The sequence below is a fragment of the Bos taurus genome, chromosome 11 (genome assembly GCF_002263795.3).
Source record: "Bos taurus isolate L1 Dominette 01449 registration number 42190680 breed Hereford chromosome 11, ARS-UCD2.0, whole genome shotgun sequence".
Lineage (NCBI taxonomy): Eukaryota > Metazoa > Chordata > Mammalia > Artiodactyla > Bovidae > Bos > Bos taurus.
Window position 1 is genome coordinate 74,647,602 of NC_037338.1, and position 24,302 is coordinate 74,671,903.

A 24,302-nucleotide genomic window follows, 5' to 3' on the forward strand; every position below is an offset into this window, starting at 1 on the left:
TCAAGTCCATCGAGTCGGTGATGACATCCAGCCATCTCATCCTCTGTCGTCTCCTTTTCCTTCTGCCCCCAATCCCTCCCAGCATCAGGGTCTTTTACAAGTCAGCTCTTCACATGAGGTGGCCAAAGTATTAGAGTTTCAGCCTCAACATCAGTCCTTTCAATGAACACCCAGGACTGATCTCCTTTAGGATGGACCGGTTAGATCTCCTTGCAGTCCAAGGGACTCAAGACAGTCTTCTCCATCACCACAGTTCAAAAGCATCAATTCTTTGGCGCTCAGCTTTCTTCACAGTCCAATTCTCGCATTCATACATGAGTACTGGAAAAACCATAGCCTTGACTAGATGAACCTTTGTTGGCAAAGTAATGTCTCTGCTTTTCAATATGCTATCTAGATTGGTCATAACTTTCCTTCCAAGGAGTAAGCGTCTTTTAATTTCATGGCTGCAGTCACCATCTGCAGTGATTTTGGAGCCCAAAAAAATAAAGTCTGACACTGTTTCTGCTGTTTCCCCATCTATTTCCCATGAAGTGATGGGACCAGATGCCATGATCTTCGTTTTCTGAATGTTGAGCTTTAAGCCAACTTTTTCACTCACCTCTTTCACTTTCATCAAGAGGCTTTTTAGTTCCTCTTCACTTTCTTCACTAGGGCTTCCCTGGTGGCTCAGACGGTAAAGCGTCTGCCTACAATGTGGGAGACCTGGGTTCGATCCCTGGGTTGGGAAGATCCTCTGGAGAAGGAAATGGCACCCCACTCCAGTACTCTTGCCTGGAAAATCCCATGGATGGAGAAACCTGGTAGGCTACAGTCTATGGGGCTGCAAAGAGTCGGATACGACTGAGCGACTTCACACACTCACTCACTTTCTGCCATAAGAGTGGTATCATCTGCATATCTGAGGTTATTGGTATTTCTCCTGGCAATCCTGATTTCAGCCTGTGCTTCTTCCAGTGCGGGGTTTCTCATGATGTACTCTGCATAGAAGTTAAATAAGCAGGGTGACAATATATAGCCTTGACATACTCCTTTTCCTATTTGGAACCAGTCTGTGGTTCCATGTCCAGTTCTAACTGTTGCTTCCTGACCTGCACACAGGTTTCTCAAGAGACAGGTCAGGTGGTCCGGTATTCCCATCTCTTTCAGAATTTTCCACAGTTTATAGTGATCCACACAGTCAAAGGCTTTGGCATAGTCAATAAAGCAGAATCTTGCTTTTTCGATGATCCAGCGGATGTTGGCAATTTGATCTCTGTTCCTCTGCCTTTTCTAAAACCAGCTTGAACATCAGGAAGTTCACAGTTCACGTATTGCTAAAGCCTGGCTTGGAGAATTTTGAGCATTGCTTTAGTAGCCTGTGACTTGAGTGCAATTGTGCAGTAGTTTGAGTGTTGTTTGATATTGCCTTTCTTTGGGATTGGAATGAAAACTGATCTTTTCCAGTCCTGTGGCCACTGCTGAGTTTTCCAAATTTGCTGGCATATTGAGTGCAGCACTTTCACAGCATCATCTTTCAGGATTTGAAATAGCTCAACTGGAATTCCATCACCTCCACTAGCTTTGTTCATAGTGATGCTTCCTAAGGCCCACTTGACTTCACATTCCAGGATGTCTGGCTCTAGGTCAGTGATCACACCACTGTGGTTATCTGGGTCATGAAGATCTTTTTTGTACAGTTCTTCTGTGTATTCTTGCCACCTCTTCTTAATGTCTTCTGCTTTTGTTAGGTCCATACCATTTCTGTCCTTTATCAAGCCCATCTTTGCATGAAATGTTCCCTTGGTATCTCTAATTTTCTTGACGAGATCTTTAGTCTTTCCCATTCTGTTGTTAGGGGAAACCACTAGACCATTCAGGTATGACCTAAATCAAATCCCTTATGATTATACAGTGGAAGTGAGAAATAGATTTAAGGGACTAGATCTGATAGACAGAGTGCCTGATGAACTATGGAAGGAGGTTCGTGACATTGTACAGGAGACAGGGAGCAAGACCATCCCCATGGAAAAGAAATGCAAAAAAGCAAAATGGCTGTCTGAGGAGGCCTTACAAATAGCTGTGAAAAGAAGAGAAGCGAAAAGCAAATGAGAAAAGGAAAGATATTCCCATTTGAATGCAGAGTTGCAAAGAATAGCAAGGAGAGGTAAGAAAGCCTTTCTCAGCGATCAAAGCAAAGAAATAGAGGAAAACAACAGAATGGGAAAGTGAAGATTGATTGTTTCTAACGCAGTGGATTGAATGTGTGAATGCAATTTTCAGAGTCCTGTTTCTGACTACTAGGTGTTTGGTAAGAATTAGGCAGCAATGTAAGTGAATTCATACTAGCTATTCTATACTGCCAATTACAGGTAGACTATACACTTTTGTAGCCAATCAAGTACAGAATTAGGTTAATATGCTCTTAGGAAAATTAAGGAATCTAACCACTAAAGACATCTAAGTTGCAGCTAACCCAACTCTCCATGGAGGTGAGCCAAGACAATAGTTCCTCACAGGGTCAAAATTTTCCTCTGAAAGTGGTTCTGATTCAGCACCAATGTATAATGGGTGAGTGCCCAAATTCCATGCAATCACAAATCACAAACCCATGATTTGGACCTGGAAAATTCTCCAATAAACAGTTTCTCAACTTTTTACTTCAGCCATAAAATTACCTCAATTTTACCCATAGACCATCTACTTGAGATGTGTACCCTGAAGCTCTACAAATGAACTGGGCAGCTATCCAAAGTCATCACATATAAACCGATTAAATATCCAGGGACATCTGTGAATAAATAAGATGTGGGTTTTGGAGTAGTAGATATCTCACATCTTTCTTTCAAACTAGGAAGCAGAATCAGCAGTTTACCAAGGCCATCCCTCATTAGTATAAAATGATTACATCATGAGTATACTAGGGCTAGGACGCGATTTTAAAAGACAAGCAGCCCAATAGAACATGAAAAAAATATGAATAAAGAAAGTCTTGGGGGGGAAATCCAATAAAAAGACATCAGAGAGATGATCAACTGTATCAATAGTCAGGGAACTTCAAATACAACAATGCTTTATACCATTTTCACCCACCAGACAGGGCCAAAATAGAAATGACCATTAATATCCAGAGCTGATAAAGTCAGGGGAGAGCAGTGACTATCATATACTCTTAGTGAAAGCATAAATTGGTAGAGCCTTTGGAGAAATGTTTTGAAAGGACATCAATGTTTTAAAATATGCATAATCATTAATTCCATAGGTATGTTCTCATACATATACAAAAACAAGTTCAAACTAGCATGTTTACCAAAATATATCTTGAAACAGAAAAACTAGTTTAAATGTCTATCAAAAGAGGGATGGTTACATAAACTATGGAAAATACATCTAATGCAACTCTATGCAGAATTTTATGTAAAGTAAAATGGCTCCTTCATATTCTAACACAGAAAGATTTTCATGATATTAAGTTTTTAAAAGCCTGTAATAATTCAAAAAGCTTGATCCTGTGGGTAGAGGGGAGGGAAGGAGAGGGAAGCTGACAACAGGGGTCTGAACTGGTCAGGACTCTTTCAGTTCCAAGAGACAGAAATTCAATATTCAAACTCACACAAGTTAGGCAGCTGAGTAGCTCATTTAACCGGAAAATACAAAGTGGATCTACTTTAAGGTTCAAGTGGAGCCAGAGACTCCAACGACTCCATGCTTCACATGCAAGCGTGTGAGGCTATATGACTGTGCATCTGTGAGTGTGTCTGTGGTCACTCAGCTTCTGTCTTTATGTTGGCATTCTTTCCTATGGCACATAGGTTTCTTTACTTGGCCAAGCACACGCTATCTCACCTTAGCAATTCTAAAGGAATGAACCTGTCCCATGTCCAATATCTGCTTTTCAATCTCAAGGAAGGGGGGTCTGAACCTGCTTTGGTCATATGGCCATCCTGTAGCAATCACTATTTCCAGAGAAATGGAGTGTTAATAGACCAAGCCTAAGTCACATGCTCACCTCCTGGCCAAGGGGTAGGATATAGCAACACCTGGAAAGGGGGGAAAGGGGACACTACACAGCCTAAATTACCAGTATCAAGTTCACTATGGAGACTTTCACCTTTTAATTCTATATATTCCCATTTCCTTGAACTTATTATTTGAATATAGTCATGTATTACACATATGATTTATTTTTAATTTAAAAAGGAAGAAAATACTAGAACGTAGTCAGAAAGAAATCCTAAGGTCTAAAAAGTTCAGGGTTGGTGACATTAGAATTAAGTCATAGGGAAAATAAGCCTCATGTATAAATAACATGTATAAAATCTGCACTTTCAAATCCTGGACACTTGGCCAACATTTTAACCACCAGCCAGTCCTTATCAAACCAAGCATTAAAAGACAAACAGAAAATGGAGAAAACATATTTTAATTAATTAGCAATAATATGTTGATAAGAGGAAAAGAAAAGACTTCCAAGACCTGTAAAGAGAAATTTTAAGAAATCCTCAGACAGTACATGGCTTCTAATACAATCTGAAAGCTCTTTATGTCCTCTCTTTTCTCACCTTATAATCTTAGCAGTACATGAGGAAAAATTCTGGATCAGTTTTACTGAAGCCAAATAACACTTCCTACCTGTTTCAAATACCTACTCTAAAGGTGGTAGCAAACCATCTAAACTAAAACAACTTATAGTATCTACTCCTAGAGACATTAGTAAAAATTTCTCCTGTAACTGTCTCAAGAAGCTACCATTCAAAACTACAAGTTCTTTTCACAAATAAATTTAATAATAAAGTCCCCTTTAGACTGACACACAAAAACAATTCTTCTTTATTTCAATGACTCCAAGCAGGACGCTACCAATTCTAGTATTCATGGCTCTGAAGAAAGCCAAGTCTGCTATACTGTAGTGGGGCACAGATATTTACTATCACTGAATATTCATTTCTTGCCCACATTGCCTAGCTCCACAAGTAGTGCCCTGTGACTACTTTTGGCCAATGGGTTACAAGACGAAGTGACATGGGTCACTTCAGTGCCAAAAGCATAGTAACCAAGGAGGTTCCATGTTCAGGTATTGAGCAAACATTGTACTTCATTATTTTAACTACAGAATCCCCCCCACCCCACCTTTTTTTTTTTTTAACATATTCCAAGGGATGATGCTACAAGTATCATTTCAAATCCTAGAAATCTAACTGAAATTCCATTTCCTGCAGGAAACCTACCCAGATCATGTTCCTGGCAACACGGGTAACACACTTACATGTATACTACAGTAAAGGACTTGAAATGCACTGTGGTTCTGGCATATATAACTAACACAATAAATGGTATCTACTTCCTATTATTTACAATGTGGTTGGTAAGAAAGGTATAAATGATAATAAATTTCAAGAGAGTGCTAAAAATAAGTGCTAGAGGAGTTCCCCATATCTCATCTGGCAACTAAGTAAACCAGTTATATACTCCCTTATGACATTTTTTTTTTATTCGTGTATGACTAAAAGCAAAGGAGACTCCCTATAGGAATTATAATCTCCCTGAAGGATGGAAACTCTAAGGTACAACTACCTCATGGTGCCCCTTACATGCAAACAACAGGTATTCCATCAAACTTTATCTTCTATTGAGGAGAATGTGTTAAAAAATTAAAACAGAAATGTAGTATTCCTCAAGATATTAGGAATCTGTGTCTCCAGCAAAGCAAAGGAGAGAGCTGAACACACACAAGGTTTTCTATTATCCAAGGCAAGTGGAGCAAGACACTGGAGAACAAAGAGTTACCAGGTTACCCCCAGACTTCTGAACACAGCCCTTGACAGCCGACTTCTTGTGCTGTAGGACTTACAAGCCGTCTGAGCAACATCTGATTTCCAATTCAATTTCCCAAATACTCTGAAACCAGTAAAGAGGATTCCTAGATATGTTGTATGAGTATTCCAGTGTGTTAGTTACTCAGTCGTGCCCGACTCTTTGCAACGCCATGGACTGCAGCCCACCAGGCTCCTCTGCCCATGAGATTTTTCATGGCAAGGAAACTGGAGTGGTTTGCCATTTCCTTCTCCAGGGGATCTTCCCAATGCAGGGATTGAACCCAGGTCTCCTGTACTGCAGGCAGATTCTTTACTGACTGAGCTCCAAGGGCACACATACAAAAAAGGCCTATTTCTCTAAGTACATTAATAAGTACTTAAGTACTATCATGATTTAATCAATGTAAGTTGTCAAATATTTTAATATCTACAAGTACAAGACACTGCAGAGGACAGATAATAAAACATGATCCCCTTTGCCATTCTCATACCCTAATTTGGGAGACAGGATGCATGAAAACAAAAACTCCAAAGTATAAATGCAGTATAAAGTGTCAAGTTAATAATAAAGAAAATAAATATTAAAAGAGTTCATCGAAGGAAGGGATTTTTTCAAATTTTACAGTCTGAACACTTAACAAGCAAGTTGGAAACTGAGCTGAGCTTTAAAGAATATGCAGAATTTCACAGGATAAGGGAGAACATTCCAGGGAAACGAAAAATAAAGGGTGGCAAACAGAGAAGCCCAAGGGATGTATAAGGGACAGTGCTGACGATTTTACTTTGAGCAGTTCATTAGGGGAGACGAGTGGGAAATGAGACCAGAAAAGCAAGTTGGTGCCAGACACTGGAAAGCTTTAAATGCCAGACTAAGGAACTTTATCTTGACAGTAATGAGGAGCCATTGAAGGGTTTAAACAAAGTAATGCAATGAAAATAAAAATTAGGATGATTGTTCCAAAACAAAATTTAGGACAGACTGAAGAAGCAACTCCCAGGGGACAGTGAGACCATTCTGGGGTACTTTCACAAATATCAGGCCTAGATTAGAATGACGACAGTGAGGAAAAAAGGAACAGATGTAAAGAGCTGATAGGACTTGGAAAGTGTTTTTAGCATATGTCAAATCAGACCTTAAGGACTCTGAAGAGCTGAGATTCAGATGCTTACAAAGAGATTAAAACCACAACAACTGCAAATTCCAGCCTACCCAGCAGGGTGTCCCTATACACGAATTGATACTGGGCTCTTCTATACATTCATGCATTGCCATCTTCACACTCATACAAAAGATCCACTCTTTTTCACTGGGATTTTGGGGGGAAAAGTGGGAAATGATATCTAAAAGCTGCTAAGTGATAAAGACCAGGTAGTTGTACAACAAACAGATAGGAGCTCAAACAACTGTAAAGGCCAAAGGCACTGCAATCACATCTATTGCAAAATGGAAAAACAGACTGCAAATCCAGTCATACTGCGGGCCTAAGTAATGACATCAGATATATCCATTAAACTTGGCAAAAGACTAAGACTGGATGAATGGAGTTATTGAGGTCCCAGTCCTTAACAAAAGAGGTTCTTAACCTTTGGGGAGGTCACAGACCCTTTTGGGATCTGATGAATTTCTCTCCAGAGAAAGACTCATAGAATTTTGCATATACATAATTTCAGAATGTTCACAGACACCACTCACCCAAAGCCTAACTAGAGACTCTTAGTCCATGAATTCCAAGGGTTCTTAAGAACTCTTCCTAAAATTGGTAATTAAGAATTGATTATCTATTATAATAAGTATATTGACTAAAAATGATCTGACTTAATAGGGCATGTATAATTATTAGTGTGTTCTATGTAATATTAATTACATATGTTGTACAATAGGTATCTATGTGACAAAAAATACTATGTATGCCAAAATAAATTAAAGCAATAATAAGGTCCCCAAAGAGATATACAAAAATGTAATAAATGTAACTTAAACACTTTTAAAAAATGGTATGTATGGTAAGTCATTTTACATGTTATGCAACACTTTTAGTTAATGGATGTGCTTGTAAGTGTCTTTGACTATGTGGATCACAATAAACTGTGAAAAATTCTGAGAGCGATGGGAATACCGGACTACCTGACCTGCCTCTTGAGAAACTATATGCAAGTCAGGAAGCAACCATTAGAATTGGACATGGAACAACAGACTGGTTCCAAATAGGAAAAGGAGTACGTCAAGGCTGTATATTGTCACCATGCTTATTTATCTTCCATGCAGAGTACATCATGAGAAACGCTGGGCTGGAAGAAGCACAAGCTAGAATCAAGATTGCCGGGAGAAATATCAATAACCACAGATATGCAGATGACACCACCTTTATGGCAGAAAGTGAAGAGGAACTAAAAAGCCTCTTGATGAAAGTGAAAGAGGAGAGTGAAAAAGTTGGCTTAAAGCTCAACATTCACAAAACTAAGATCATGGCATCTGGTCCCATCACTTCATGGGAAATAGATGGGGAAACAGTGGAAACAGTGTCCGACTTTATTTTTGGGGGGCTCCAAAATCACTGCAGATGGTGATTGCAGCCATGAAATTAAAAGACATTTACTCCTTTGAAGGAAAAGTTATGACCAACCTAGATAGCATATTCAAAAGCAGAGACATTACTTTGCCAACAAAGGTCCGTCTAGTCAAGGCTATGGTTTTTCCAGTGGTCATGTATGGATGCGAGAGTTGGACTGTGAAGAAGGCTGAGTGCCGAAGAATTGATGCTTTTGAACTGTGGTGTTGGAGAAGACTCTTGAGAGTCCCTTGGACTGCAAGGAGATCCAACCAACCCATTCTAGAGGAGATCGGCCCTGGGTGTTCTTTGGAAGGAATGATGCTGAAGCTGAAACTCCAGTACTTTGGCCACCTCATACGAAGTTGACTCATTGGAAAAGACTCTGCTGCTGGGAGGGACTGGGGGCAGGAGGAGAAGGGGATGACAGAGGATGAGATGGCTGGATGGCATCACCAACTCGATGGACGTGAGTTTGAGTGAACTCCGGGAGATGGTGATGGACAGGGAGGCCTGGCGTGCTGTGATTCATGGGGTTGCAAAGAGTTGGACACGACTGAGCAACAGAACTGAACTGAACTGATAAGTATGGAGCAGATAATGTATGATTAGGGCTTCCCTTGTGGCTCAGCAATGCTGGAGACCTGGGTTCGATCCCTGGGTTGGGAAGATCCCCTGGAGAATGGAAAGGCTACCCACTCCAGTATTCTGGCCTGGAGAATTCCACGGACTGTAAAGTCCATGGGGTCACAGACTCGGACATGACTGAGCGATTTTCACTTTCACTTTCATACACAGTACATATGTACGATAAAGCGCATGTATCAATACATTTTGATTAGGTAGATCATCGAATGCACAAAATACATAGCAATGGGATTATTTAGAATATACTTATGTGCAATACTAGTACACCACATGATAATAATGTTTCACTGTTCATGTGTTAACTTTTCAAGAAATAGTTTAAGTAGAATTTCAACTTTGGGTGCTAGTGGTGGAGTTGGAGCTTCTCTTAAGTCCCAACAAGAATGTTATCCTCCTTAACTGATTTACAATACCAGAGTAATAAATACTTATACTACAAAGAAAAAGAAAAAAAGAACCCCTCCTATATAACTGTGGTAAGTATTTTTATCATATATCCCACAGTTAAAAAGGTTTTGAATGAGAAGCCATATAGGTATATTTATTTATAATTTATATACATTGCTCACTAGACCAATAAATTATGTGCCTTATAAAGCATACCTAAAAATGGAAACATAAAATGATACTTATTATAATAAAATTTACCATTTTTTTTAATTTACCATTTTTAAACATTTAATTTACCTATTGATGACACAGCTTGTGCTATCCCTAATAAATACTATTAATACTACCACCATTTTTGTTAAGAATAACATGTGAAAAGTCAAAGCCGCTCAGTTGTGTCCCACTCTTTATGACCCCAAGGACTACACAGTCCATGGAATTCTCCAGGACAGAATACTGCAGTGGGTAGCCTTTCCCTTCTCCAGGGTTATCTTCCCAAACCAGGGATCGCAATCAGGTCTGCCACATGGCAGGTGGATTCTTCACCAGTTGAACCACAAAGGAAGTCCAATAAGAGAGCGGCCCATACGAGGAAAAACATAATGAACACTAAATCACTTTTTAATTTTGCTTTCACATTTTGTAATATAGCAACTTAAAAGTCTGGTTCTAAATTCGGTTCATTTTCATAATAGGTAATTGTTTTATTTGGTTTTAACGGTAATCATAGCCCAAAAACATACTTCACAAAGACGAGTAAGACAAAGGAAAGAACTGCATCACACTTGCTGCACTGAGTAAACCTCCACATGATATTCAATCTTCAATCCTGTTCACCATTTATGCAAATGTCTTTGCTAAAATTCAGATAGTGCATTTCCATATTTCCTGATGACAATCAGTTGTTCTTACTAACTAATCAGATAGTAATGCCTTTTTAATTAATATATTCTCAGTTTTTACTAGATTTTTATACAGGTCAGAAAATTCTGTTTTCAAGTTCAAGTGTACATATAAAAATATTCTTAAAGTTTTAAGATCATATCATCTTCAGCAATTAAATCCAATAATGATGGAAATAATTCCAAATATCAATTTTGGATGTTTAGAATTGGAAATATCCAAATATCCATTCCAAATAACCTCTCTTCATAATAGTGGATTTCGTCTTGAAAGGTAGTTACTTTTCGGGTCACTGTTATGAATTTACCTATCATCCCAAAGCAACAGATTAAGTCTGTTAATTTTCATAAATATCAGGTAGGTAGTATATAATTCACAGACACCTGTGAGAGGAAAATGTCAGCAAATTTCAGACATTTGTATCTGAAATTTGTGTTTTCGTGAAAGAAAAATTAGTAAGTCATCTTCAGATTAGACAATACTTAAGTCCTTTGCCTCAAGATGACCAGCTAAACTGGATGAAATATTTTATAAAAGATCTGCATGGTGACTTCCTATTGCAACAATACATGTTAAGAGTCTACTATTTAAAATAATAAATCTAAAAAAAAATAAAATAAAATAAAATAATAAATCTAAAAATCTAATTACCCATGCTCCTATGAACTAAAAAACATCACAGCTGACTGAAAATAAAGAATCTTTCAAACAGACCTCTAGTATTTCTCCCATTTCCCAGATAATTTTATATAAACCCTACTGTAGAGACCACTGCTCTAAATGTGCCTGGGCTCCCAAGGGTCAAAGCCCTCCGTGAGTTCCTTCCAACCAATTTTCCTTACATGCTCTCAAAGTTCGAAGGACTTATCCTTAAAGGTAGTCTAATTATATTGTATCCATCTCTGAATCACTACCAGTTGGCAAAAGACACAACTGCAGCACATTCTGTGACACCAGTTGTCTTCAACACTGTTCCCTCAGTGTAATGTTGGCTAGCGATTCAGTCAAATAATAGACAGGGCTCGAACAAGGTCCAAGACTTTTCATGACATATCCTGCTTTAAATCCTTTCTGGAACATGGCAGGGCATAAATAAATCAGTAAAATAAATCATGAACTATATTGAGAGCCAGGGGCTTTCAACTTGCATGACCAATCTAACTTATACAGTGACATATATTTACATAAGGAGATGACATTTTTACACTTGAAAAACAAGTCTGCTGCATCATCTTAAGAATGCCAAATGATAACACACTGTTTAAAGAAATAGCTACTGGGGGGGAAAAAAAAAGCACAAGCCAGTGAAAAAGATTTTGTACTAACTTCTACCAAGAAAAGGGAAAAAAAAGTCTGTTCTCAAATATACATAAAAATGAGTCAGTTCCCAGTGTGGTAAGCCTTACATATGGAATCATTTCAAAAACTATGAAAATATAAAATTTGGGGTGTAAAACCTGCCAAAAAAAGATCCACGTAGATTTGGAAAACTGACACTTTTCATTTTCTTCCAGATCTACAAACTTCACTGTTCCTCACCACCTCCCTCCATTAAAATCCTTTAATGTCTTACAACTGCACCCAGAACATCTGGTTCCTTCTCCCACTTCAGCTGGTGCCACCTTCCTGCTTACACTTTCCCCCTTCATTACTCCCAAAATAACCCCAAGCTTTTCTGTCCTTTCATCTTTGCTATTTAATCTTCCTGAATATATTGCTCTCCTCCTCCTCACTCAGAGAGAAATCATCCCCTGCCTTCAATGTTCCCGTCCAACAACAAGCCCTCCACGAAACTTGCTCTGATCTCTTTTAAATGAAAATAATTGCTTGCTCTCCAGATTCCTCAAAGTATACTATTTCAGTACCTCTCTCATCGCACTCATCACATTTAATTAGTACTACAGGTATTTGTGTGTCATTTTATCACCTCTCTTAGGTCATAATCTCTGTAAAAACAGGATCTATATCTTATCATTTAACTTTTCTATGTTTTCACAACACAGCACCTTGAACAAGTACTCTTATAACTATGTCTTGAATGAATGATTGAGTACACCCTTAGAAATTCTAAAACAGATTTCCTGTACCATCTGGAATGGAGAGGGAGGGAGGACTTAAGACTCTGCAGAACAAGTATCTTTTCCCTAGTTTCCTCCAAACAAACTCAGCACAGTAAAGCCAGTATTACACATACAGGTATTTTGAAAGGCAAGGACACTTCATCCTTCAACTATTTGGTCAAATACGGTATGATTATCTGTATATATACAAACACACTCACAACAGAATATCTTCTGTTAAACAATTGAATCTGTGCTTGATAATAAAAGCATGTAAATATTTTAACCATATAGGCAAACTAACAATGCAATATATTAAAGCTATCAGATTAAGACCAACCATTCAAAATACAAGTGGAAACACAGAGAATGACCAAGCAATTTATTTCAAATGAAAAAAAAATACCCTAAGCTCTAGCTATTCAAATACTAACAAAACTTGAGAGGCAGAATTGTATTGCTAAGACTCCAAACCAACCATTCAAAGATAAGCTAGACCAGAAGCACCAAAGAATCAACATTACTAAGTACAAAGGTGAGATCAGAAACAGCATGAAAATCTTAAAGTGATACTTTCATTAAGTAACTGCTTCATGGCTCCTGGGTCATCAGAAAGCAATGGAGACTACAGCCGTCTCTACTGCACATGAAGACGACAGAAAGGAGTCCAGACAAGAACAGAGGGGTGCAATGTGGCCACATGCGGCTAACAGGCTTGGAGAGAAGCCAGTGTAGAGGTATGTTGGAGATTCCAGGTCTCAAGACCTGGACTCAAATGTCAGCCCCAATACCAACAAGCTGTGCAATCGTATAACAGCCACTTAACCTTCCTTATAAAATATAACATGTAGAGCAAGCACGATACCTGCATACAGTGTGTCTCAATGTGTCTCAGAGACAGTCCTCAATAAACATTTACTGGCTTTAAAGGGTGAGGGCCATACAAGAAAAGCATATATTTCTCTCCAGGCACTTCTGTGCTTTTTGAGAGAGCAGCCTTAATTAATTTCTGATTAATACCTTATTATAATATCTGACAGCCAACTTTTGGCCAAAAAACGAAAATACTCCTTTCTTCCTACCTTATACATTACTCAAAATCTTACTAAAATTCTTAAAATTTTAAATCTCTTTGAAATAACTTTCAAACACAAAGAGTAACTCTCATTAAGAAGACTGGGAGCTGAATACCTGGGTTCCTGCCCAAGTAAAGACATTATGTTACCCATGAAAATTAACATATTTGTCTGGCCTTAGTGTTCTCATCTATAACATTATTAACAAGGTTATTCCAAATTACCATTAAGGCCTCTTTGCTCTAAATCTTGTGGTTCATGTTATCCCAAGGATTTTTTAATCTAATTAGGAAAACCCATTCAACATACACTAATAAGAGAAACTCTTTCAAAAAAATAAATAAAGGAGGAAAGGAAGAAAGGAATTTATTTATAGAACAAACTGAGTAACTGATGCTAAAGGAGTGCGATAAAAATCAAGCTTTCGAGAGAACATACCGGCTTTGACTGTTTTTGAAGATCAAAAGATAAAGATAAAGGAAACACTTTAAATAAAGAAACGAAACATGTATAATCAAAGAAGCAAGATATCTACAAGTGATTATAATACTTTCTTGTATAGCACTTTACAGTTTACAAAGCATTTCTGCATATACCATCTGCAATAAATTTACTGGAATGAGAAATATAAGAACAGTTTAAATGATTTACATTTGATAAATTTGTCCACAGAGTGTCCATTAAAAACAGTAATACCAAAAAATATTTCAGAAAAGAATTTTTTCATCATTTATATGTCGGATGAATTAGTCAGGCAAATAAATGCATGCAGGCAAACAGTTATAAATCACAGAATTTCAGCACAGGAAGAAATATGAACTCAAACCAATGTGTTCATTTAACGATGAAGAAATTCCTTTAAGGATAAAGGCCCACAGAGTTCATGTAACGCTAATTACTGTATATGCAAAATGACAGAACCAGACTGTAGAGGCAGAAAAAACAGAGAAATCCAAGAAACTGTAAAGAAAAGAATCAAATAATCTGATGATGGATTAGACAGTGATGTGTTTAGGATATGGAATGTAGAATAAAGTCTTAGTACGTTCCAATATTATCTTCTTATTTAATATAAGTTAATTCCAAGACCACAACAATATGAGCTTAAGTACATTATTTCAATTTTAAGCATGAAAATCTGAGGTTTACAGTGGTTAAATAACTAGCACAAGGTTACACCCACTAAGTAGAAGAGCCAGGACATCATCCCTGTCTGAAGTCAAACATCCATTCTCAAAAGAAGCTTAAAAATTGCCTCAAAGTTACAAGCCAGGCAAAATTACAAGGCAAAAATGAAGCACCATTCTGGAAACATTGGATAATTCAGTGTTATTAGAATTCTGGTCCTGTTAATAGGTGCATTTCACCTCTGTACTGGCACCCAGTGTTACAGATCTGGCCTGTGCTTTCCTGATGCTCAGGTCCAGTACTTACCAATAAAGCCCAGCTTCCCCACCCTCCACACTGAAACATATCCATGGGGAGAGATTGCTGTTTAGTCACTGAATCGTGTCTGACTCTTTGCGATCCCATGAACTGTGGTCCTTCAGGCCTCTCTGTCCATGGGATTTCCCAAGGCAGGAATACTGGAGGGGGTTGCCATTTCCTTCTTCAGGGGATCTTCCCAACCCAGGGATTGAACTGGTGTCTCCTGCATTGCAGGCGAATTCTTTACCATTCAGAGCCTCCTGGAAAGACTAGGGAGAGATTAGATCAACTATATCTAAGATGAGGGTGACTAGACTGATTAATCTGAAGTCTTCTACAACTCCTCCAGTGATTGCAGCTTCACCTTCTAAGTATGACAACTATACTAAGCTTTTCTAAAAGTCTGTCATTTCAAGGAGCCTCAGCAGTACCGTGTTGCAGATGGGGAAATGGAGGAGGACACACAGATATACAACAATCCACTCTACTTGCATTTTAAGAATTGGACTTAAATGTTGGAATCAGTGTTTTGTAATAATTCTTCTTTTTCAACCAAGTATCTTGCAGAAATATAAAATAACCATTGGTACGTTAATCCAAATATGGTGCACCCACAAAACATCATCTAGAATTAAAGGAAAAAATCTGCACCTCTTCCTTAAACTAAGCAATCAAGAATGGCACACAGTTGCTATGAGGCTATTTTATGACCTCTGACACCATATGGTAAGAGGCACAAAATCTGACTAACAAAAAAGAGAGAAAGGAAGGTTTGAATTGACTAGACCTCATCTCTGATGTTAAGAAAAAAGGTCAGAGACCACACGGTCCATCCTTAGTGACCAACAACCAAGAGCTAAGCTACTGGTTAACCTGGGAGAAAAGCACTAAAGAAGTCCTTTCCTAAAGTCTAGTCTGTCCCACTTTTAGGAAAGCTATATGAGGTGGGGAGAAATCTGTATGGTTCTGCAGCCCAAACTAAATACAGTGCTCTGCTATTCAACTCCTGAAACACATGTACTTCACCCAGTCCCACCCTCTTTTGCACCGATATTTGGAGGTAATGTAACAAGGACCCCACCACATGTTTCCAGACCTCTGCAAGAAAAGCAGCTGATGGCCCCCTGAGAAACTCTGATTATCATAGGTAGAAAGTGAAAATCACGGCCAAGGGAATAATGAGCATCTTGGGATTTCCTCTACCCGATGACTTAGAAGATTCTATTCAGTGGTGTGTGCCTGTGTTGACCTCCCATACTTGCCCTAAAATGAATGCTATTTTAGGCCATATGGTTTAAGACCAACCAACCCCAAAAGATACGTAACATATTCAAACAATGTGGAGTCCCTGGGGGATAGGGCAATAAAGACAAGCTAAAGTGAGGAATGAAGGTAATATCTAAGAGAAGGTATGTGAAATTGATGACAACAGAGATGTTCTTTAAAAAGAATTATAAATCATACTGTGATACATAGTCCAAAAGAGAAAAGATTTTCAAAGAATGTCCAATATCCTTTCTTCCCCTCTCCAGCTTTCAGCACCTCTATGCCACCCTCATCACTTACTCAACATTTAGTCCTGATAAAGACTGATCAGTGGATTAGCAGGATCAAGAGTACATGAAGACAACATTTCATCCTGGGAACATCTTTAAATTATTTAAGCATGTTTACCACCCTTTCCTATAGAGCAAAAGCATGAAAATGTGTGAGTGCTATCACAATATGTACCAGTCAGCACCAGAGCAACCCAATCCTCTGCCCACCAAAAGATTAACACATACAAAGAAAACAGGAAATTCAACAAAAATTAAAGTTTGACCCTAGACTCCCTCAACAGTTACACTGTTCTTAAATATTGGCAGTATCTTTGTACCACACCCACTTCACGCTACCCTTACAGCTTCCTGGCATAAGCAAGTTCTTGGGATTATACAAACTGCTGCTTCTGTTTCCAGCCCAGATTTCTAGAAATGAAACCCTGGAATTGAAGGAGAAAGAAAAACAAATGTTGGCAGAAAGAGGCAGGAAAATGCATTGTCTATATAATCCCAGTTTAAATGGAACAATCACCATTAGTCCCATCAAGCACTTTTTTTCAATAAAACCACTTACCCAAAAATGCAGATCTAAAATACTCCCTTGGCTTAAACCACACAAAAAGCAATTTAAAAGATTCAATCCTACAGATTTTCTCAGAAAGAAATGAAGAAAAGATTAACTATAAACTATGTAAAATTCAAATTTTGCACCTTAAAAACCAAACTTCATCATGAGTTAACTAAATGAAATAAATCATCAGTGCAAAACGTCTACAAAAATCAAACGGAATCTCTGTTCTTATAAGCAGCACCCCTGCTTTTTCTCTCCATACCATATATTCCCTATTCGGGCCCCCTTTTTGATCCATTGTTTCCAAAGCATAAATTCTGAATAAGAAATAGAGGCAAACCATTTCCAAACCTAGTTCACAAAACCAAATTAGACCCACAAAGTAGAGGAGATATAAAAGAAACATTTGCAGTTGCATGTAGTTTACAACAAATAGTACAAGGAATGCCCACTTATTAAGCTAAATCAAATCCCACTGCTACCTTTAACCCAAAACTATTTCTAGTTCAGGAGCCAAAAGACCCAAGCAAATACTTTCTTTTCACATTACTCTCAACATGAAGAAATCTGACCCCCTTCCTACTACATCACAGCTTCTGTGAAACAAGCTGAGAGGCCCCTTTGGCCAACTTTTTTTTTTTTTTTTTTGAGACTAACCTTCAACCAATTCCAGAATTGAAGACAAACCTCAAATTTAACCCCTGAAATCCATCCCTTCAGCTGTAGAGTATAATCTAGGCTGCACCGCAGCAATGTTTTACACAGACACTTGAAGATTTCTTAATCACTGAAGTGTAAGCCTCAGCCCTCACAAATCATCGCCACAGAGATTACTCTTGGCATCAACAGAGGGTGCCGGGACTGCAATTCACTCAAGAACCCTTCATTCACCACCATCATACTCGACATTAAAAATTCACCATCTCAAAAGAAAAAAGAAAAAAATTAAAAAGTCACCTTCTCCACAAGGACACCTGCCTCTTCAACGCCTACAGTGAACGAAGTCAAGTCTGAAAAGCTAAAACATCCTCCAGCTTAAAGTTTTCCTCCCCACCAAACTCTGCAGCCACAGCAGCACGGACTGTCCTTGTCACACACACAGGCTTTATTGTCAAACCCTCCGTCTCCCTCTAACACCGTCAACTGAGGCAGTGTCTATAGTACATGGGAGTGACTGCTTCAAAAACAAACAAACAAAAACATAACTGGGTAGTAAGAGCGGGGATCCTGGTGTCCGGTTTCTCCCATTACTCTTCCAAGCGACTAGGGAAAGGCTCGAGTTCGGTCGGGCTGACCATTAACCCATCCCACCCCTCAGTCGTCCAGCCGACGTGTTTGCCCCCCCTACTCTCCACTCCTACCTCCTTTCAGCGGAATCTGACGATGGGGACCAAACCCTAGACACAACAGGAAAAAAAAATCTCACTTATCCATCCCATTTCTGCCTTCGAAATCCCTCTGTCTGGAGATGGGAAAAGCAAGTGCGCGGGGTGTAAAACAGAAGCGCCGTCGAAGGCTGAGGCTTACGGGAAGGCTCGCCACGGTCATCCCCATTTCGCAGTCCCGGCAAGCGAAGACTCGGAGAGGTTACCCGGCTTGCCAAGGTCACCGCGCTCGCCCCGGCCGAGGGGCGCCGGCGCCGACTTCCGGCTCCCCCTCTCGGCGGCGGCGGCGGCGGGGAGCGCCCGCGGGCTCGGGGCGCCGCTCCCCACGCCGGGCCGGCCGCCGCGAGCCTCGCGCACCCTCCGCGGATGCTCGCCCGGTCCGCGCTAACTAGGGCAACTGGGAAACCCGGGCAAGCCAAAGTCGCTGCTGCAGCAGTTTCCCTCCGCGACGCAGCCCCCAGCTGGTGCCCATGACAGCTGCGACCTCCGCCCCCTCCAGCCGCGCGAGGCCGAGGGAGAACTCGGGGAAAGTGGGAGGGGGGGACTAGCGGAGAGAAAGGAGAGCGGGGGGCGGAGGGGGCGCCAGCTGCTCCCGCCCCCTAGGGCCTCGGCGGCCGCGCGGCTCGTGACAGCTGCACCCACCGGGAGGCTCGGCGCCCGCCGCCCGCCACTCACCTGCTGCCGCCGCCTCTGGGCCGCGCTGACGGGCGCCGCGCTCTCCCGCGACCGTGGCGGCGCCGCCGCGGCCTCCGCTGCTGCTCGGGCCGGGAGCCCGCCGCCGCCGCCGCCGCCGCCGCCGCGGCTCTCCGGCCCCCTCCTCCGGAGCCAGGGGGTCCCCCCTCAGGGGGGATGCAGAACGGACCCGACGCAGGCTCCGCTGGACGGAGCAACAGGGAACAGGGCGGCCGAGGCGCTGGAGGCCGCGATCCGGCCGTCTAAGGAGAAGGCTTCGAGAATCGCGTCAAGACTCCCGCTCTCCTGGCCTGAAGAACAGGCATTTCAGCCGCTCTCCGCGGCCGCCATGTTCTCCTCCTCCTCCTCCTCCTCCTCCTCCTCGGCTGCCGCCGCCGCCGCCGCCGCCACCGCCCCCCGCTCGCGGCCCCGCCCCCTTCGCGCCCCGCCCCGCCCCGCCCCGCCGGCTCCCGGTCGCCCCGCCCCGCCCCGCCGCCCGCCGCCCCGCCCGGCGCGCTGCCCCTGAACCCTCAACCTGGCCCGGCCGCCGCGACCCGGTGCCCGCGAGCTCCGACGGCTCGCCCGGGGCAGCCAGTGCCCCCGCCGCGGGGCGGCGGACCGCGGAGCCTCCCCGCGCCCCCTGCCGGCCGCAGGCCCTAGGGAGAGCTGCCGCGGTCCCGCCCCGGCCCGCGTCCTAACGAAGTGTGGGAAAGGAGGCCCTAACTCTTCCCCCTCCCCTCGGGGCGTTCCTCTGACTGCTGCCGGGAAGCCGCCTCGAACCCCAGGGCGCTTTCAGCTAGGCCGCCCGGCCTGCAGCCTCGCGCTGGCCCAATCCCGTCCGGGAAGGTCCGGAGCGGCGAGGGGCGCGGGATAGACCCGGGAGGAGTCGGGTCTGGCCTGTCCCTCCGTTGATTTCTTGTATTACTTAGAGCGAGGCACCTCCGAGGGCCTCGTTTTATATTCTGAAAAATTGGGAGTTGGTTGCCTGGATGATTTCACAGGCTATTAGATAAGGGAAAGAAAGATCATCTGCCCCCTTCGTTTTACAGATGGAAAAAAAAATGTGACTGGAGCGTCTGGCTGTGCAATTCCATGAATTAACCAAAATGTCTGTCATTGACAGAGCTTTCCCCGCAAAGGGGGTCTACAGCTTTCTTCTTTTCGACTCGCTTTTTAAAAATTTTATAATAGAAGTGCTACTTCCCAAAGTAGAGTGTTCCTTGTCACTGGAGAAATCAAACAGCGGCTGAACAGGCTTTATGAGCCGTGATCGCCTTATCACGTGAAAGCACCTCTCAGTTCCAGAGGCTGGAATGTAATACCTATGTCTTTCCTCGGGTGTCCCTACGATGAATGAGTTGCTGGCTGCGGAGGTGCTTTGTAAAGCAGCTATCCTTTCCTGCACTCCTGTTTCCAGGTAGCTGTCGGCACCTCCCTCAATCCAGTCCTGCTGTTGCTGTCTCCCAGCGTTTCCTGCTGTTTCTCTCTCAGTGTTTTCTACCCTAAAGCAACCTCTAGAAATCCTTAAGACCTTCACACCCCTTCTAACTGAAATCTGACTTTGCATTGAAAACACCAACCTCCCCGACACCTCTCTGAGTCAGCGAGCCATTCCTTCCAGAGGCAGGTACTCCATCCCGCGATCTTTCGCTGCTGTGCCCTCGATCGGATCCTGCTCGTAAGGAACCTTTAGCCCACACCCCACATTCATCTTAGGCTCATTTCATTCTTATTCCTGGAGCTCTAGGTGCATTTCTTTAGTTCTTGCCCTCACCTGGTTTTGCAGAACATCTCGCCACCTGCAGAGTCCGCAATAATCGCTGAAAATACCCAGAGCTATGTATCTCTTATTCGCCAGGTTAATCTGCTCGTGTAGGACATACCTCCCAGTCTGGTCCAATCCAAACTGTGTGAAGTCTACAAACGCACCACTTGTGTAGGTAATCCTGTCTCCTGGCGGGTCTACCCTTTGCTCACTGCACATTGCCAGATCCAGATTCAGTGCCCCTCCCCACCACCACCCCCATTATAGGGCCTTACTTGATGCTGCAAAGTCCTCCATTTGAGAACTCTATTCTCCTCCCCTCCCTATCTTCTACACTATTCTCCTCTCTCTTTGCCTGTTTTCTTAATGTTCCTTCACTAGCACTTTGCTGCTCCTTTTCCACAGAGCCATATAATGTTGGTATCTTTAAGGTTTGAATTTGTTCCCCCACCTCTTCTCTCACTTAGATTGACTTAGTTTTGTTTCCACTGCTTTAAGTGTTAAAAACACCTGCATCTCCTTTTCCCAGCCCCTGCCCCCCATCCCACCCACTCTGCAGTCCAGTGTCTTAACTTTTAAACATCCTCAGGGAAGGCAGTGCTGAGATTTTGTTGGATGATGAATGAAACTTAACGTATTATTTATCTTGCCATCCATGGACACTAAAGAAAGGACTTTTCTAGGACGACGTTCCTTCATAAGTAAGATCCTTTGACTTTCTTCTCTTTCCTCTACCTTCTTAATCACTTGCCAAAACAGTTATAACCCACTTTTCCTTTTCTATTGTGTTGAAGATCACATAACATAAAATTTACTACCTTAACCATTATTAAATATGTTGTTCAGGGTGTTAAATATATTTACATTGTTGGGCAGCTATCAGCACCATCCACATAACTTTTTTCATCTTGTAAAACTAAATATCTTCACTTATAAACACTAACTCCTCATTCTCCCTTTTTCCTGTCCCTAGCAACCACCATTCTATTGGGCTGGCCCAAAAGTTCGTTCAGGTTTTTCCATAACATCTTACAGAAAAACCTAAAGAAACTTTTTGGCCAAGTCAATATTTTGTCATTATGATTTTGACTACTCTAAGTACCTCAAATAAGTGAATAAGGCAGTATTTTTCCTTTGGGGACTGGCTCATTTCACTCAGTATGTGCTAGGTCGCTTCAGTCGTGTTCGACTCTACTTATCTATGGACTGTAGCCCTCCAGGCTCCTCTGTCCATGGGATTCTCCAGGCAAGAATACTGGAGTGGGTTGCCATTCCTGCCACCAGTGTATCTTCCTGACCGAGGGATTGAACCCGCATTGGCAGGTGAGTTCTTTACCGCTAACGCCACCTGGGAAGCCTTCCTCAAAATTTGTCCATGTAGTATATTGCAGAAATTTCTCCTTTTTTAAGGCTAAATAATATTCTATTTACATACCACAATTCTATTCTATGTACGTACCACATTTGGCTTATCCATTCATCAGTCAATGGACACTTGGGTTGCTTCTACTTTTTAACTAGTGTTAAAAAGTAACTAATAATGTTAAAAAGTAACTAATAATTATTTTAACTAATAATGCTGCTCTGAACATAGATATACAAATATCATTTTGAGATCCTGCTTTCAGTTCTTTTAGGTATATACCCAGACATGGACTATCTGGGTCATACAGTAATTCTATGTTTAACTTCTTGAGAAACCTCCATACTGTTTTCCATAGCATCTATACTATGTGACAGTCCCACAGCAATGCACAAGGTTTCCAATTTCTCCACATCCTCGACAACACTAATTGTTTTCCATTTTTTTAATAGTAGCCATCCTAATGAGTGTAAGGTGGTATCTCATTGTAGTTTTGATTTGAATTTCTCTAATGACTAGTGACGGAGAAGGCAATGGCAACCCACTCCAGCACTCTTGCCTGGCAAGTCCCATAAACGGAGGAGCCTGGTGGGCTGCAGTCCATGGGGTTGCTAGGAGTTGGACATGACTGAGCGACTTCACTTTCACTTTTCACTTTCATGCATTGGAGAAGGAAATGGCAACCCACTCCAGTGTTCTTGCCTGGAGAATCCCAGGGACGGGGGAGCCTGGTGGGCTGCCGTCTATGGGGTCGCACAGAGTCGGACACGACTGAAATGACTTAGCAGCAGCAGCAGCAGCAATGACTAGTGATGTTGAGCATGTTTTCATATGCTCATAAGCCACTTTTCTGTTTCCCAATTGGTCTCTTCTCATTTTCAACACCTCTCTGGCTCCATCTACATTTCCTAAACAGGCCTATTTCTTTAATTCCAACCAACACCCCACCACCAGGAACCATTAATACAGAGGCATAAATCTGTCAGATTTACTTCCTGAACCCCACACAGCTTCTTTGAAATCCATTTACTTTAGCTATTTAAGAAAAAGTTCTTTGACTCCCAAAGTACAATGCCAATCAACAAATAAGGCTGACTCCAATTAAAGTGTTTTGAAGAGGTTTTTTTTTCTTATATCTTTTTTATAATGTGTATTTATTTTTGACTGCACTGGGTCTTCACTGCTGTATGGGCTTTCTGTAGTTGTGACGAGTGGGGAGCTACTCTTTGTTGTGGTATACAGGCTTCTTACTACACTAGCTTTCTTGTTGTGGAGCACGGGCTCTAGGCAAGCAGGCTCAGTAGTTGTGGCTTATGGGCTTAGTTGGGATGTGGAATTTTCCTGGACCAGGGAGTGAACCCATGTACCCCATGTAGATTGGCAGATGGATTCTCAACCACTGGACCACCAGGGAAGTCCTAAAGAGATTTTTTTTTTTAATGAAAATATAAGACAGCATTTTAACTTTTATAGACCAGGTAGGTCTGGTTTTAGTCAGGTCCTGCACTGACCTCATATTTTAATATTAGGCCTTCAATGGAACAGAAACATGGTAGTTACATGACCAGGGTCTGTAATATACCTGTTGAATTTTCTCCAAGGCATAATAGATTTCTAGTTGTATAAAACATCTGGCTAGTGTACGTGAAATCACTCCAGTTGCTGAGGCAAGAACCGATTTAACATCAACACTCTTTTTTTCAAATAGTTTTCTTTATGTTTTGATTCATAAAATAACCAAATAATACAGAAAACTATAAAGGGGTAAAACAAACAAACTCTTTGCTGCCAGAAAAAAAACATAATAGACACCTTTTCACATATGGACTAAGTGTATTTGCACATATAAATACAGTATAGTATTTGATTTTACATAACACACTATACATCCTCATAGATAATCTGCTGTATTTTTTTAAATAAATTTATTTATTTATTGGCTGCACCACACAGCATGTGGGATCTTCACTCCCCCACCAGGAATCAATCCTGTGCCCTTGCATTAGAAGGCGGAGTCTTAACCACTAGACAACCAGGGAAGTCCTTCTGCTGTCTTTTATTATATAATACATTTTCATCATTAAAGAGGCTGAATACTCTTGCCTTGTGTGTCTCTTTAGCAATTTAATTAACCAATCCTTTGGTGGGAGGTGTTT

At 41.5% G+C, this 24,302-nt stretch overlaps 1 protein-coding gene across 9 annotated transcripts in view; it reads right to left on the reverse strand.

Moving 5' to 3' along the window:
* NCOA1 (nuclear receptor coactivator 1) overlaps positions 1–19,111 on the reverse strand; it is a 219,034-nt gene extending 199,923 nt beyond the window's left edge. For 7 of the 9 annotated variants that reach the window (XM_024998757.2, XM_024998760.2, XM_024998762.2 and 4 more), the window contains exon 1: positions 19,022–19,111. The gene's annotated coding sequence lies outside the window, so the exon portion shown is untranslated. Of the gene's footprint in view, positions 1–18,488; positions 18,633–19,021 lie in introns of those variants that run through there. The other 2 variants (XM_024998761.2, XM_024998758.2) reach the window with 1 other exon arrangement.
* Positions 19,112–24,302: the final 5,191 nt, after the last annotated feature.